A 13,645-nucleotide genomic window follows, 5' to 3' on the forward strand; every position below is an offset into this window, starting at 1 on the left:
TAAAAATTAAATGTTTCAAAACAATTGAACTAAGAAAAAGTTTCATTGGTAGTAAAGAGTTCCTGAGAATACAATATAAGATAAATACTGAATGGTAAATAAATGACCAACAGTTCTAACAGTTTGAGGATAGGATATTGCACAAAGTTGTAGTATGTTGAGGACGTGGACAGTGTCCATGACACTTACTGGTGGCCAGGTGGCACTTGTGAGACTGACCTACTGCTATTTCCTTGATATCCACACTGTAGACCAAGAAGGAATCATGACCCATAGGGTGCAGGAAAAGTACATTTGTAGAGTATGCTTATGGAAATATTTTGCTGCTGTATACAAAAGAATAAGTGAAAGACTGCTTTTGTATACCTCTTACTTTTCTGTGTTTAATTGTTTGCCTTATTTGGTGGGTTCTTTCCATTCTCATTCATGGAGTTGTAGTCATTTTGATCCCTCTCTAGAACAACTTTTAGTAGTCTATGTAGGTTTGGCTTCATCATCATGAAATTCTTTAGTTGTTCTTTGTCACAGAAGAATTTCACTTCTCCATTATACTTGAGAGTTTTGCAGGGTATATCAGTCTGGGTTGGAATGTTTTTTCTTGCAAGACTTGTAGTACTTTGCTCCATGCTCTTCTTGACTTGATGGTTTGTGAAGAGAAATCTGCCATTATTCTGATGGGTTTTCCTTTAAATGTGATCTGTTTCTTTTCTTTAGCAGCTTTTAGTATACTGTTCCTGTGCTGAATTTCTGGGATTTTGATTATTATATGTCTGGGTGTGTTTTTAATTGGGTTGATGTTATTTGGAGTTCTATATGCTTTGGATACTGAATGTCAGATTGTTGCCCCATATTTGGGAAGTTTTCTGCTATTACTTCCATCCATATTGTTTTTATATCATTTGTATAGACTCCTTCGTTCTCATTGATGCTTATTAGTCTTACATTGTTCATCTTTGCATCGTCTTGCAGATGTTGAATTATTTTTTCCTGCATCCTAGTTGTTTTTAAGAGATTTTTTTCTTACCTTTTCACTAGCTGCAATGGTGTCTTTAAGGTCTGAAAGTCTACTTTCACTTTCATTTAAACAGTTTTGCTAGCTTGTGATTGCGGTTTTAATTTCCTATATGTCACTTTGAATTTGCTTCATGCATTCTATTTCTTTCCTATATTTCTTATTCAAGGATTCCATCATTTTTCTATTCTCCTCTATTTTTTTAATCAGTGTCTTCTTTGGAAGCACTTAGTACTTCTTTCATTATAATTATCATTTCTTTTTTACTTCAGAAATTATTTGTGATCTGATTTCCTCTATACCTTTCTGCAGTTGTTTCTTTACTTCCGACACTATTATTTCAGAGATTTCAGGTGTGTGATTTCCAATTTCTTCTATGCTATGTCTCCTGCATTTGTTCTGGGTGGGCTCGAGGCCTGAGAATACATTTTGCTCCTCTTTATCATTTTGTATGCCACTGTCTTCTGATCTTTGGTGTAGAGCTTAGATAGTTATTACCTTAGCACCAAATGTGGATCTACCTAGTTTAAACTCATCCAGGTGGGTGTGGCTTGGGTCTGGCTGCTGTACTCTACTGCTTCCTTCACTTGGAAGTGAACCCTCTGTGCCACTCTGGCAAGATTTTCTGCTCTTGGGTTAGCTAGATTGGTCTTGCCTCCAGCCTCTTTGCAGGGAGTTCTGCTGCAGGGTTCCACACTAGACCTGTATGCCAGGCCCAGGCTCTGTGTTGCATGAGGATCTCATGTGTGCCATGGAGGTCTCACTCACCTGCTGAGACTGGGTTCTGGGTCGAATCTGCATTTCAATGTAAGGAGGAAAGAGAAGTTAGCTGCTTGAACTGCTGCTACCCCTCCTTTTGTGCTCTTGCTGTTTGCCACCACCATGAAAGGTTGCCCTCTGCCATGTGCCACTCTGCCTTGGAGCCAGCTGAATATGGACTGAAATCTCCAGTAACTGTGAGCTAAATGAAAGTTTCCTGCCCTAATTTGAGTGTCGGGTATTTGTCCCAGCAATGAGAGAAGAGTAAGTAAGGCACAGGTCTTGTCTAAAGAGAAAGAAGGGAAGGTCAGATAAAATGTATTCATACATTTTACGCATGAATATATAATGTATTCATTTATGTATAAAAGCCTCAAATTTATCTTTTTGTAGAGACCATACTCATAAGTGAAATAAATCAGACCTGCATGTGAAAACAACATATTGTCTCCCTCGTGTAAGAACTTGAAAGAGTAAATAAAATCTGAAAAATACATTGATACTGTGAAAGGGAAAGAATAGATACTGTTTGAAGGCAAGGAAAAACAGAGATAAGGAAAAGGACAAAGGAAAGAAGGAAGAAAGAAGGGAAAAAGATATATTTGTGCATATATATGGGATATCTTGGATAATTGTACTGCTAATTTCTGCTGGTCTCTTGAAAGAAACAGTTAATACTTAATTTTTTTTCCTTTTCCTCCTTTTTAAAATAAACCAATTTTGCATGCTAGTATCTGGTAATCTGAACAACTAATTTGAGGACATTATGAAATATAACAACCATTTTAAAATTCCTATTATCTTATTTAGTGAAATTCTGTATCATTTTAATTTTTTTTCTCTTTTAAAAAGAAGGTAATGTATACTTACAACGATTTAGTTATTTTATCAGATATTATCAGCTACAAGTTATGTGGTGGGGAAACCCACTGTACTTCTATAAGACAGATTTTGTTTTTTCTTCCCATTTGCTTTGTTTTAAATCATTGAGAAAAACTTCCTCCTGATCTATTCTTGTATCTCAGTTGGTTGAATGGGTATAAACTGGGAAGAGAAATGAGACAATCCTGCTTGGTTTAAACTAATCATGAGTTGTACCTCCAAGGATGGAAGAGAAAAGTCTGATTTACAGCAGCAGAAATACAATAAAATACAAGGAAATAAACCTAACAAGAATGGCAGAGGCCTCATAAAAAGGAAAAAAAAATTCAATGCTATTGAGGGACTTGAATAAATGGAAAGGCAAACTTTGTTCTTGGACATAAAGACTCAATTTCGCAAAGATATAAACTTTGTAAATTAATCTTTAAATTTAGTGTCACTTAAATGGAAATGCCCAAAGGACTTTAAAAAACCAGACAAACTAATTCTAATGTTTAGGTAGAAAGGGAGACATGGAAGAACAGTCAGACAAAAAATTCTGAGAGCTGAAAACAGACTTTTTTCTCACAAAGGGGCAGTGCCCATGCTGGGTATCCCTCCGCTGGGTAGAATTTGTGTGAATACGGAAAAGTGTTGTCTGCGTTGCTCTTTGTTATTATAATTTACAGAGTCAGCTGCAAAAGACATAAGGGTTGAGATAATCTAGATAGGTGAGCAAAGCAAAGCACGCAGTGTCTTTTTTCATCTCCTTCTAAACCTTCATGATTTCTTTCGCTCGTCTCCTCACGTCCCCACCTTGAATCATGATGATGATGATGATGATGATGATGATGATGATGATGATGATGACAATGACTTTAATAATATTGATATTAATAATAAAGTAATAATAGGAAGGAGAGATTATTTTGGTCCCAAAATAAGTATGACTCATTAGTTTTGGCCTGATTATTTTTATAGATAAGGCAAAATATTAGTTTATTCTATAGGTCTCCTTAAATATATTTTTCCAAATCAAAAATCACATAGTGTTAAAGAAATACAAAACTGATTTCCATTTGTAGGTTTTCCAGATGAATATTGGATGGACTTTGAAAAGCCTCTTTTGTCATCTAGACATTTTCTGGTGGAAACCAGAAATCACCTGCAATATCCATAATTTGCAGGAAATCCTCTCTTCCTGAGATCCCCATCCAGCCTAGGTCTCCTTGCCAGTCAGGAAGAATGCTTCTTAGTGCCTATAAAGTGGGACCAGCCAGTTTTCTTGAGAAGGCTTTGTAAGTACCACCTCCATAAGTGAAGGACTTTCAAAATGGCTTGTGTTATCTGATTAAGTAAGCATGATTTTCAAAACATGACATTCTAAAACAGGCTTGATTTCATAATTGATTTGTCTGTTATATATTGGTAAAAAGAAGAAAATTATTATTATTATTATTATTATTATTATTATGTATTTTAGTATAGGGTTTATAGGGTTTCACTATGTAGATTGGACTTGTGGTGATAGGCCTGTGTTCAGCCTCCCAAAAGCCGGGATTACAGGCACGCACTACCACGCCCAGTCTCAGTCTCCATCTCAGCGTGCACTGGGGGTGGGGCCGGCACCGCAGGCCAGGGATCGAACCTTGGCCGCTGCATCTGCCTAAGCAGGCACTTTAATCCACTGAGCTATTTGGCCAGCAAGAGGAGAAAATTCTTATACTTATGCAAATGACTACTTTGCCATAGAAATTAAGGACATATGGCAGGTTTAGTAATTCTAGGGGAGGGAGATATCTAAGTATGTTTTCTATTATTAGGATGAAATACCTGAGCTTAAGTATTTTATAAAGAAAAGATATTCATTTGACTCACAATTTTGAGGCTGAAGGTTCAGGATTGGATGGGTCCATTTCAGCGGTCTCTGGTGAGGACTTTCTGGGTACTTGTCTCAGTTACTTTGCTCTCATTGCTGGGCGAAAATACCTACCATCAAGAATTAAAGAAGGAGAGACCAGGGAGATGGCTCAGTGGAATAAGTGCTTCCCTGGCAAGCCAATGGTCTGAGTTCAATCCCCAGTTTAAAAAAAAAAAAAAAAAGAATTACAGAAGGAAAGGTTTATTTAGCTCATGGTTAGTGGAGGTTTCAGTCCATACTTGGCTGGCTCCAAGGCAGAGTGTCACATGGCAGAGGGCAGCCATTCATGGTGGCAGAAAACAGCAAAGAACCAAGGGAGGAGCAGCAGCTGGAGCTGTTTGTGAGCCTCTTTCCTCTTCTTCCATTTGTATGCAGATTATCCACCCCTGGGCAGGTGTTTCACTCATACCCATAATCCCAGCATTGGATCATGAATTAATCACACACTCTAGAAGCCTACCCCAATGACTACATGAGGCCTTGGGAGGACAACTAGACACAAACCATAAGAGTACTGGAATCATGCTAGTGGGAAGGCATGCGACAAAGGCTACATGGTGAGACACAATGCCGGAGGAGAATTCAGGGGCCAGGCTTGCTCTTTCAATCACAATTGGATCTCACAGGATCTAATTGGGATCTTACGGGAATTACATTAACCCCTTCTGAGGAGGGCACACATAATGATCTAATCTTTCACTCGGCATCATCTTTCGAAGGTTCAATCACCTCCCAGCAGCAGCACTCTGAGGACTAAGGTCTCAAAACCTGAACCTTTCAGGAATACACTGGAACCACACCCAAACTGTAGCAGGTGGTCAGGAGGATGATTTAATACTGTATAATAGGGCTGTGGAGTAGATAATTGGGACTCTTCCAAAATACTTAGAATTTTAGCAGATTAGTAAAGCTTATAGAATAGCTTTCTATAGCTTCATATTCCTTTTACATCTACTTAAAATAGAAAACATTTTTATGTCTTCTTAAACCAAGAAAGATACACATCTTTCTACAGCATATAAAAATAAAAGTGAGCCCATAATTATACTTAGAAACAGTATTTCAGTATTCTCTGAAAACATAAGTAAGATCCAAAATGTACAATAGATATTGTGAAATGGGAAGACACTGTTCAGAAGGAAAGAGAAATTGGGATGAGGGAAAAGAGAAAAGAAGGAAGAGAAAAGAATTAAAAAATACAAGATACGTAAGATAACTATACTACTAATTTCTATTAGTTCATTGAAAAGAAAATTTTCTGTTTATATTGTTTGATCATTTTTTCATATCCACATCTTATAATCTGGGCAACTATTTTGAAGAAAAAAATAAGCAATTCACTAACCATTGTTACTCTCCTATCTTGCTTTGAAAATTTGAATCACTTAAAAAAATATTTTTTCCTCTTTAAAGTTAAAAAAATTCCATCTTTCAACTTCGTTAACAATAACATGATGCTGGCCCTGGGCAGAGAGTGGAGCAGGCCCTGCTGAAAATGGCTCCAAAGGTTAAATGAAGCTGGAGAAATACAGCGCTGCAGCACTGAAGCCTCTCTAGGTGTTTTTTGTTTTGTTTTGTTTTTTTGGCTGAATTTTTTAAAATTGTAAGTCAAAGATATAGTATAAATCTTAGAACAAAAATTAAGATTAAGCAATATTCAGAAAATTAAATACTATTTAATTAAAAATTAAATGTTTCAAAACAATTGAACTAAAAAAAAGTTTTCATGATAGCAAAGAAGTACCCAGAGTAAAACGTAAGATAAATACTGGAATGGCAAGTAAATGACCAGCACTTCTAACAGTTTGAGGATAGGATATCACACAAAGTTCTAGTGTGTTGTGGACATGCATAATGACTATGACAGTTACTGGTGGCTAGGCGTCACTTGTGGAACTGAGCTACAGCTATTTCTTTGAAATCCACCCTGTAGACTCAGGTAGAATCATGACCCATAAGGTGGAAGAGAAGTCCATTTGTAGAGTGTGCTGATGGAAATATTTTGCTGCTGAACACAAAAGAATAACTGAAAGACTACTATTAAATACCTCTTATTCTCCTGTGTTTAATTGTTTGCCTTATTTGGTGGGTTCTTTCCATTCTCATTCATGGAGTTGTGGTCAATTTGCTCCCTCTCTAGAACATCATTTAGTAGACTGTGTAGGCTTGGCTTTGTCATCATGAAATTCTTTAGTTGTTCTTTGTCATGGAAGTATTTCACTTCTCCATTATACTTGAAAGAGAGTTTTGCAGGATATATCAGTCTGGGTTGGAATTTGTTTTCTTGCAAGACTTGAAGTACTTTGCTCCATGCTCTTCTTGACTTGATGGTTTGTGAAGAGAAATCTGTTGTTATTCTAATGGTCTTTCCTTTCAATGTGATCTGTTGCTTTTCTTTAGCGGCTTTTAGTATACTGTTTCTATGCTGAATTTCTGGGATCTTGATTATTATATGTCTGGGTATGGTTTTCATTGGGTTGATGTTATTTGGAGTTCTATATGTTTCAGTTACAGGAATGTCAGATTGTTTCCCCATATTTGGGAAGTTTTCTGCTATTACTTCTGCCCATATTCTTTTTATATCATTTGTATTGACTCCTTCCTTCTCATTGATGCCTATTAGTCTCACATTGTTCATCTTTGCATCATCTTGCAGATGTTGAATTATTTTTTCCTGCATCCTAGTTGTTTTTAAGAAATCTTTTCTTACTTTTTCACTAGCTGCAATGGTGTCTTTAAGGTCTGAAAGTCTATTTTCACTTTCCTTCAAATGGTTTGCCAGCTTGTGATTGAGGTTTTAATTTCCTGTATATCACTTTGAACCTGTTTCATACGTTCTATTTCTTTCATAAATTGCTTATTCAGAAGTTCCATCATTTTTATATTCTGCTCTATTTTTTTATCAGTGTATTCTTTAGAAGCACTTAGTACTTCTTTGATTATAGTTACCACTATATTTTTTAGTTCCGAAATTATTTCTTGTATACCTTTCTGCAGTTGATTCTTTACCATCAACGCTATTATTTCAGAGATATCTGGTGTGTGATTTCCAGTTTCCTCAGTGCTAGTGTCTTCTACAATTGTACTGGGTGGACATGGGGCCTGAGACTGCATTTTGTTCCTTCTCTTTGTCATTTTGTATACCACTGTCTTCTGATCTTTGGTGTAGAGCTTAGATAGAGTTATTACCTTAGCACCAGGTCCGGATCTATGAAGTTCAGATTCCTCCAAGTGGGTGTTGTTTGGATCTGGCTGCTGTGCTCCACTTCTTTTTGCTGCAGCCATTAGAGTTGAACCCTTTGTATCTCTCTGGCAAGATGTTCTGCTCCTGAATCAGCTGGGTGGGTCTTGCCTGTAGTCTCTTTGCAAGGAGTTCTGCTGAAGGGTTCCTCGCTGGGCCTGCACTCTGGGTTGAATGAGGATTCGTGGGCCCCGGTTGTTCTCACTCACATGCTGGACCTGCACTCTGGGTTTATTCAGGATCTCGTCGGACCCGGGTCATCTCACTCACTCACCGGGCCTGTGCTCTGGGCCTATTCAGGATCCCATGGCCCTGGTCTTCTCGCTCTCCAGGTGTTTGGGGATAATATTCCAGAGAGAAAACCAATCCCTGTGGATTAACTAACTAGTCATAATGAATAAAAGTAGTCTTCAAACCTGGAAATCTTTTAACTTGAATAAAAGTAAAGAAGAAACTCATTTCATGGTAGTATAGCAACCATCAATAGCCAGTGACTTTGGAAAAGATGATGCCTTGTTTGGTAGCTGCTATGGTAAAGATATGGCCAGCTGTGATAGCAACAGTGAAGACAAAAAAGGTGGAAAAAAACAGATCAAAATGTGAGAGCCAGATGGGTATCTTTAAAAGGAAGCTTTCTTTTAAGCAGAAGCCAATGGGCAAGGGCAGCATCCTGTGAGGAAGCCATGTGGACCAGGACCCCTTCTCTTCCTCCTCAGCACCCATTGTCCTCAAAGATGTCAGAGCGCAGAGGCCAATCAGGTCCACTTCCCTCCACAGTCATCATGGCAGCCCCACAGCCTGCCCTCTCCAGCCCACACACTCTGAGGAGACTTGCATCAGAATGAAGGCGAGAGGCAAAGTCTTGGTTCACTCTTCCAGCCCAAGTCCTGCACTGAATGGTGTTTGAAAGGATTTTCAGGACCTCCTATCTGAAACTGTTTGCCATGAGCAAAATAATTCTCTTAAGCATTCTGATTCTCCCAATGGAGACTTGCAGGCCCACTTGGATGAACAGGTATCTGTAGTCACTGGACTTATGCCTCAGGTCCATTTTCAGGATTCTGTGCCTTTAGATGAAGGGATGCATCTTTTGGAAGGACCACACAGCTATTGTCTGGACAGTTCTTCACTCATGGAGGTCCCTAAGCTTACTCCTCAAGTGGGAGGGAACTTTTTTTTTTTTCTACTGAAGATGAGAATCAGGCAGACAAGGACCTAGTTGTTGCCCCAGAGATCTTTGTGAATGGTTTATTGATTGGCACTACGTGAGTATTGTTGCAAAGCCCCAGAACAAGTCATGATGATGTCCCTTCACTTTCGCCTTTGCTACCTCCAATCCAGAACACTCAGATCCAAAGGAACAATAAGAATCAATAAGAACAATAAGAATAACTCAGCAGACTAAGCCCATGTGGACTCACTGGCACAGATGCCCACGTGGCCGAAAGTGTGCGTTGTCATTTGAATTTTGATCTTAACTCTGCCCCTGAGGTTGCAAGAGTGTATGACTCTTTACAAAGTATTGGTCCCATGTTTGTGACAAGCCTTACAGAGGAGCTGAAGAAACTTGCAAAACAAGGATGGTGCTTGGGACCAATCACACGCTGGGAAGCAGAGGGAAATTAGAAAACATGCCAGATGGTTGTTTTCTTGTTCCAGATAGTTCTGATGACTGTTGTCATTTCAGCTTGAGCTCACATTCCTATGGTAAGACGCTTTGTACTAGACTTAGGCACTTGAATGGTAGGTTTAGATTTATGAACAATCAGACATGGAAGGACATGCATCTGTAGTTGATCTAACTGAGCATTCAATCAGGGACTCTGAAAATGGAGCTTTTGGTTATTCAAGGTCTCAGTTGCCTGGATCTGTAACTTACCCTGTCAGACTGACCAACCCAGAGTCTTGGTTCATGCCGGCGCATTCTTTGCAGTACCTGTGTCATTTTGTTCTATATTAGTATACTAGAGTAGACTTAGTTGAGAAACTGCTTTTGTCAAATAAGATGAAGGATTATTTACAGGAGAAACACTATGGAGAGACTGAGAATACTGCATCTTGTACTTTGAGGAAGAAAGATTGAAATACAGTTTACAAACTTTCATTGTCATCAAAACATTTTGCTGCCATAATTATTTTAGTTTCGTGTGTAACAGAGTCATCCAAGTGTCTACAAGGGGTCTTGGGATTATTTTGGTTCTTTCAAATGGGATGTCCTGAGGTTCTTGAGTGTGAATTTTCTTGCATCAATGTGCAGAATAATGATGATGTGAATTGTCAGTTTCTTATTGCCCCCTCCCAGTCCTTTGCCACTATCTACTGTGATTTTTATGCATTAAAAACACATTTCACGTGTATTTAACCATAAGTAAAGTTTAATAAACTTATAGAATAAAAATTGCTTTGTCTTAAAAATTTTTTTTAAAATCTTTATTCTTTTGGGACAGGGTCTCACTACACAGCTCAGACTAGTAGTGATCTTCCCATCTCAGCCTCCCCAGTGCTGGGATTACAAGCATGTGCCACTATGCCTGGGTTTGGACCCAGCATGGAATGCCCAGTGTTCTGGGCTGGCTTGGCATGCAGTACTGGGGATCAAACCTGGGCCCTTGTGCTTTATCTTTTTAAATGACCCATTTTGAGAAGATACTGTTCAATAAATGTGTAGTAAATGGAATTTACATGTACACTGAAAAAAAGAAATAATGCAAGTACTCAATGATTTTGTGTGAGCTATCTCAAGTTAATTTCAGTTCAGGGTTAAACTAAAGATGTTGGAAATCAATTTCAAGATGTCTTACTATAAAACTTAATTACTGTTGGAATACAATTAGGATGATTTGATAGTTGAATTTTAATTTGCATCTTTATTATCTCAGGTATCACATAGAAATAATTTTAGCTTACTTGATCAGCAAGCCTGTATAAGTTTGGGAAAAACTTATATACCCAAGCAAGTGACAAGTGTACTTGAATTATATTCAATAATGATAAATTAGAGAAAACAGAGCTTTTTCTATTGAACCAAAAGTAAACTCATTTTGCTTGCCAAAGATCTACTTTAATAATATGCACTTGGGTTCTTAATATATTTCTGAATTAGCTTTTGTAAGAATAACTTATTTAAGAATAATATTAAAGTATTTGAAGTTCTATATTCTTGTTGTCATGGATTTAGGAATATTCTATTTACATAAGCATACGTTTACCTCTTGTGTAATTAATCACAAGACAAAACAGAGACCTTTTAATTTCAAAGGCTGTATAATCTAACTTAGAGATACTCCTGGTAGATAGAAAAACATTAAAAAGTCACAAAGATAGAGCCAACCTTTTGTGAATTATGACAAATACATACACACATGGAGTTTAAGGCTTCAGTTTAACATTCTTGCGCAAGGTTGTGAGTTGGTATAGAAATACCAAAACTTGCTAGTCTAGGTAACAAAAGCTGATCTTGCAGTGAGTCTGATATTTTTGGTTAGTCAGAGCTCAAAATAGACAGATAAGCAAAAATGACTTGGCCAATTCTCTGTATTTTCACTAAAACAAAACAAAAACCCAAATAGATATTCATAGTCTACTAAACCAGTTTTGGCCATTGCCGAATGAAAGGTGATACAGTAAACCAAATTTCCAGTCTCTGCACACACCAAAGGAGGGAAATTTATTAATGGTGAATGAAGTTCTGAACCCCCTCCACTTCCAACCCCCCGTTACTAGAAAAGAAAGACAAACTAGAGAAATAGAGAGTGAGCAAAGTTAAGGTTTTATATTGTTACTTGGCATTTCTCTCTGGGAGCTAAGAAAATAGATGTTTGGACTCAAATCACCTATTAGTCATAATTTCCTGGCAATGCAGTTTACTGGCCTCTGTCAGGTGAATTAATTGGTCATTTTAGTGGAAGAGCTCCAAAAAGATAATAAAAATATAAAATCATGACTCATACAAATGTAAAATGAACATGCATCACAGATTTTATTTACTGCACTTATTAATGAAAGAACCAGTAAGATATCACAACCACGTCTTCATTTGTAGCAATTCAAAACAGACAAACAAAACTCAGTACGTAGTTTTACTGGCATGGCTTGCATCATTTCTGCGCAGGTTTAAACTGATGATTAGGGAGATGTTCATGTTTGCGTCTATGTCCACGGATGCTCTGGGTTATTTGAGAAGGGTGGATGTTCTTCTTTAGCAACAACAACAACAACAAAATCGAAGAGTTGTGGGAAGATAGGAGCACCTGCCTGGCGAGGTCCTGAGTTTAATTATTGGTACAAAAAAAAAAAAAAAAAGGATCAATTGAAGAATTGTTACTGGCAAGAAAGAAGTAAGGGTGAGTACAAGCAGACAAAAGAAGCAACTGTCCATTGTACTGGCTGCAGAAGAGGGAGGAAAGACCAGAGACTGGGAACCAAATGTTGTTTCTTTAGAATTGATATAAAACTATTGTCATGCAAAGAGATGATCCAAGGGTATGTGGGTAAAAATTGTAAGAAACAGGGCCAGCCAGATAGTGCAGCAGACTAAAGTGCCTGCTTAGATAGAGCACAATGGTAGGGGTTCGATCCCTGGTGTGCCATGCCAGCCCTGCTCTTGGCGCCTGCTGAGATGGAGATTGAGACTGGGCGTGGTGACATGCGCCTGTAATTCCAGCGCCCCAGGGGCGGGGCCAGCATGGAACACCGGGGTTCAAACCCCAGGTTCTGTGCTCTGCCTGAGCAGGCGCTTTAGTCCACTGAGCTATCTGGCCGGCCAAAACTTTATATTCATAATTTTGTATTATTGTACTTGAAGAACTTCTCTCCTTACATTATGTAAGTTTCAGGCTTTATAAAACCTCCTGACAGGTGATTGTGAGTGAGATATATGGAAGAGGGTTACTGCTTTCTATTAGAGGGTTTAAAGAGAGTGGAAAAAGTCTCAAGTGATGATAAAAGAGCCGGACTGGAAAAGTGTGGTGGGGAGAGGGCCCGGGGCCCACCTGAGGCTGTGTTGGACACTTTCATTTTTTTATATAAGAAATACCAGAGAATCCCTTGTAAAATGACATAGTATCATAGAGATTTTTAAGTAAGCAATGAAAGTCAGTGTCAGACTTAGGACTTCAAAAATGGATTGAGAGGTGATGAAATGACCATAGCTTAGTTGTCTATGACTCACAGGACTCCGAGTTAATCTTACTCTTCCTTGAGGTTTTGCTTTGCCCAGCACTGGTTTATCTTATTGGCTGGACTACCCTTCACACTGAGGATAATAGTTGATAAACCATTTACCATTGTAGTTCCCCTGACAGCTCTGCATAGTCTCCTCCTTGGGAACACACCTCCTTCCCTCTTGGGATGATCTGACCATCATCAGTGTTCCTTAATTTCTGGATAAGGTACAGCTTATAAGGGCAGCTTCTCCTTGCTTGGGCAGCAGTTCATAAAATGCTTAGGTCTAGACTGAAAGAGCAGGTGCTGGTGAGTGGAGAGGAAAAAAATATGACCTGGCCTTAGCTTTTGGTCCAAAGTCTAGGGAGATAGCCCAGAGGATTGCCAAGTGAATGTCATCTCTGACATGGAGTGAGGAGCCACTGCTTCCACAATACAGCACATTCAGGCTGGTGATTTAACTAAAACTCCTTCCTAATACCAGGACATTTCATGGTAAACTTGGACAAGTTTAAGATGGATGAATCATGGGAGGAATTGGATAGTGGTGATTACTTTGAGGTCCCTCTTCCAATTTTTTTTTGAAAATTAATTTTATTGAGAAACAAATGCCAATAAGACAGTTTCAAAACGGGTTAGTAGGACAGTTATGATAATTAATAATTGCATATTGTTGTCTTCATAGTAG

At 38.3% G+C, this 13,645-nt stretch overlaps 1 pseudogene; it reads left to right on the plus strand.

The window, feature by feature from the left end:
* Positions 1-8,187: 8,187 nt before the first annotated feature.
* LOC101559765 lies at positions 8,188-9,877 on the plus strand (annotated as a pseudogene).
* Positions 9,878-13,645: the final 3,768 nt, after the last annotated feature.

Source organism: Octodon degus, unplaced genomic scaffold (assembly GCF_000260255.1).
Source record: "Octodon degus isolate 3935 unplaced genomic scaffold, OctDeg1.0 scaffold00019, whole genome shotgun sequence".
NCBI classification, from domain to species: domain Eukaryota; kingdom Metazoa; phylum Chordata; class Mammalia; order Rodentia; family Octodontidae; genus Octodon; species Octodon degus.